Source organism: Sciurus vulgaris (assembly GCF_902686455.1).
Source record: "Sciurus vulgaris genome assembly, contig: HiC_scaffold_174_arrow_ctg1, whole genome shotgun sequence".
NCBI lineage: Eukaryota > Metazoa > Chordata > Mammalia > Rodentia > Sciuridae > Sciurus > Sciurus vulgaris.
In genome coordinates this window covers 877,743-881,814 of record NW_027632879.1, presented here as the reverse complement: position 1 = coordinate 881,814, position 4,072 = coordinate 877,743, and positions in this window count along the sequence as shown.

Genomic DNA, 4,072 nt, shown 5'->3' with positions numbered 1-4,072 from the left:
TCCATGGCACTCCTGCAGCCACTGCATACAGGGATACCACCTTGCTCCCGTGACACCTGCAGAGAGAGTTGCGGTCAGGCACTGGCAGTGGGAGATGCCCAGGTGGTGACAGGAGCCAGGTACCTCCTGCAGGCCCTCACCCCCAGTGGTTCTTGGCCAGCTGATGGCCTGGTGGGAGCCTGCCACATCTCCCGTGGGTCAGTCCCCACCCACCTAGGGAAGACAATGGGCCCACACCAAGGACAGAGGAGGCCCCAGGGAGAGGAAAACTCGGCAAAAGTCCCAGCAGACCTGGGGCTGCACGAAGGGACAGCAAGGGCTCCCTTGGCACTCTTGTCCCTCTGCAGCAGACAGCCCTGTCATCCATTCATGAAGGAGGCCAAGGCCATGGAAGAACCTTTCCTAAGGCAACTGACAACTGAGTGGCAGAACAGAGTTGGGGCCACTTCGGGGGAGAAGACTATGGCCCCAGACAAGTGCTCCTGAAGCCCGGGCCAGCCGCTCTCCTAGGCACAACAAATCAGTTCACAAATAGAAGAAGAGCCCTCTGGGGACTCACGCACAGGCTGGAACCAGGCCCAGCCAGAGCAGCTGTCCAATAGCCATTAGGCCCGGGGCTCCACCCCAGCACTGAGAGAAACACATGAACAGTGGAGCCTCAGAAGAGCCAGTGGAAGGAGCCAAGTGCACAGCACGCACACTGGGCAAGACCTCATCTGCAGCATCCAGAACAGTGCCTGTAATCAGAGCAGGTCAGTGCTTGTTTGGGGTGGGCAGCGGGGGTCACACACCAGTGTACCAAATGCCATCAAACTGCCACTTCAGGGTAGGTGAAGCTGCTCTACTCATCTCACCTCCACATGAAGAAACAGCCCTGAGCTCAGACCATGCATTGTGCAAAACCCTCCCCCGTCCAGCTACACCCAAGCCCTCAGGCCTGGCTTGACCTGGCACCAATAGGCCAGCTGCCAAGGGGCCAGGATGCCCGCTGGGCCCTGGCGCTCCATTCTGAGCTTCCACCCCAGGGCTCTGCTCAAGGACAGCAGGGCAACAGGGCCTCCTGACCATGCCCAGTCACAACCCCAGACTGGACCTCCTGTGCCCACTGAGGCCCCAGGCCTCCAGCAGACACCAGTGGAGGGTGAAGGGGAGGATGTCCCATGGGGCCCAACAGGGGGACCTGAGGTTGTTCTGCAGAGGACTGTGCACTCCATTGGTGGCCACGCTGACACAGCTGAGCCACAGGCATTTGCAGGAGTGCTGCCCAGGGCTGAACGCAACCATTAGAAGTGGGATACACCTCCTGTACATCCACACAGTCCACAAACTGTCCAACTCCAGACCATGCCTGTGTCTTGTGATCCACAGGTCACTCCTTACCTACTTTTCCACCTGGAGAGTGGCGTATTCCTGTCCAACATGCCTTGCTAAGCAGGGTGCCTGGAATGGTGCCCAGGGTCCTGCCACCCTGGTGGCAGGGCACTGGTCACTCTGTCCATGGCTGAAACAGTGCTCCATGTTTGTCTGTCAGTAGAGGAACGTCTCGGCCAGGATGAAGAAGGCTGCTACCCATTTCCAGGTCTCTTGGGCCTCTGTCTAGAGCTGCCAGGTAATATAGAAACTCCATGTTTAACCCTGGGGACCTGCCAGGCTGTTTGCCTAAGAGGCCCACATGCCTGACCAGGTTCCAGTGATCACCAGCTGCCATGCTCGCAGTTGTGGGACTAGCCATCCTGTAACGAGGAGGTCCAGCCCATCTTCACCTAACAGCTGGTGGTTCTAGACAGCAGTTCGTCCTGCTGGCCTGCGGTGGGTGGATGCATGGAGACCAGGACCTGGAGGGCTGAGCAAGTTCTTCCCGAGCTGCACCCCAGCCTGCTGGTGGCCATTTGGACATCATCCTTGAGAAACAGATCCTGCGCTGACCTTTATTTCATATGCATGCACATACACACACAGGCAACTAGGGACTGGGCCACCTCCACAGCCCTTGCCACTCAGCTTGCCCAGGCTGGCTGGGAAGCTGTGGTCCTCCTGCTTCTGCCTCCGAGTGGTGGGGAGGAGTGGGAGGCGTGCCCAACACACCTGGCTCCTCTGGCCAGCCTTCACATGGGACGCCTGGTTAGTAAAGGTTCTAAGTGTCCTCCTGTACTTCTCTGTGTCTTCTCATCTTTCTGTGGTAAAATATAGTGCTTCTTATAATCAGGAAGAAATAAACCACTGCTGACTTTTGATCAGAAGTGGACATGAGCCGGATAGGCACATTTAATTTTCTGTAGAGCAACTCATGTGTCTAAAACAACTCTTCAATGTGCAATTCATTTCCAGAGTAAAATATCTGGTATATGAGGATGATCTTTAGATAAGTTTTTATATTTTTTGAGATGTTCACATTTCTGTTAATTAAATGTCCTCATAATTTGCACTGTTGTCTTTTTAAAAATCAAAGCCACTCATGTTCTATGATTGCAGCAAGAGTTGAGCATTGTGTCTAGTGATGAAAATGTGTTCTTGATAAGCAAAATAGATCCTGGTTTTAGAAAATATGAAAATATAATAGCTTTTGTATAAGGTTTTCTTTTGCTATAGTGAAAGTCAAGGATTTTTCCTTGCTCTTATGGAGAAGTAAAAAGAACTGTCTCCCTCTAAGAGTAATTATTTTATTATCATAGCAGTAATTCACTATTATTATTAGGGGGTAAATAAATATGCCTTGTACAGGAAAACATGTAATTTCTTCTTGGGAGTTCCCTTTATAACTTCAGCATTTTCTTTCACTTGAGAAAATTCTATATTTCAGATTATTTTATCTTGAGCTTTTCTGAGCTTTTGTGTAATGTAATATTTATTGATCTGTCATTGTACATTTCATTTCATAATGTCTGTCTCCCACCTACCGGTCTGAATCGGCTATAGCAAATTTGAGTTTGTGGGTTAAAAAGTAGTTTTATATGTTTCCTCACAGGTTTGAGTAGTTTTGCATTTTACTCTTCTATTTTGCTAAATTACTCTGAAAGCCAGGATTCCCCTTTTGAATCCTGCCTTAGTTTATCGTTATTTTTTCGTGGTTTAAGAAGAACAGATCAAACTATTTTTGTTTATTTGACAAATAAGCTATATTCCTTCTCTTTTAGAGGAGGAATTATCTTGTGTTACTAACTACTCTTTCCTTCAGTCAGATTTCCTTAAATCAGTCTAGTATACACAAGGCTGCAACTTGGGGGTTGTTCCGAGCTACTGTAGTCAACTGCTGTTGTACATACTGTTGTGTGTAAGGGTGTAAATATATTTATTATGTTTGCAAAATTCATTCTGTACAGTTGCAGATCAAGGTTGCTCTTCTGTGATATATGGGATATTATGTGTTAAAGACCATCTTGGAATACAATTAGAGAACTTAGTATTTTCGTGTACTAAGACCTATTTAAAGTTTAATATTTTACGTTGCAAAATCTTTAATTAAAAAGGTTATTTTAAAAAACAACAAAAAAAAGGAAATGAGCAGGGGTGAACTCAAAGCCCGCAGGGAAGCACAAGGACCAGCAGCAGTGGCCACTGCTTCCCAGGGACTTGGTTGTCCTGTCACGGGGGGCAGGAGCCTGGGAGCTGCAGCTCAGGGTGGTTACAGCAGAGGAAGCACAGGTGGCAGTCACCCAGCAGGGTGGAGCCTGGCAGGCTGCACTCCTGGCTGGAAAGCCAGCTAGAGAGCCAGTGTGCAAGACCAGTGTGGGCACACCACAGTCAGAGAGGCCAGGATGGCCCAAGCCAGCAGGCCAAGAGCCCAGCCCCCATGAAGACTGGGAGGGGCTGGGGTGAAATGTGATAGGCAGGCACAAGCTGGCCTGAGGGGTGTCCTGAGAGCCAGCCAGCCATGGGAGGGTCAGACAACACCCTCACCCAGGATCAGAGAGGTCAAGAAACAGCTGCAGGTCACACAGTCCACATGGGGCCAAGGACACTGACACAAGGGCCTGAGGCAATGGGTAGAGTGGAAGCAGCTGCCTAGGTTCCCCCTGGACCCTAGGAGGCAGCAGACCCCTGGGAAGAAAGGCAGTGCTGTGGGACCCCCCTC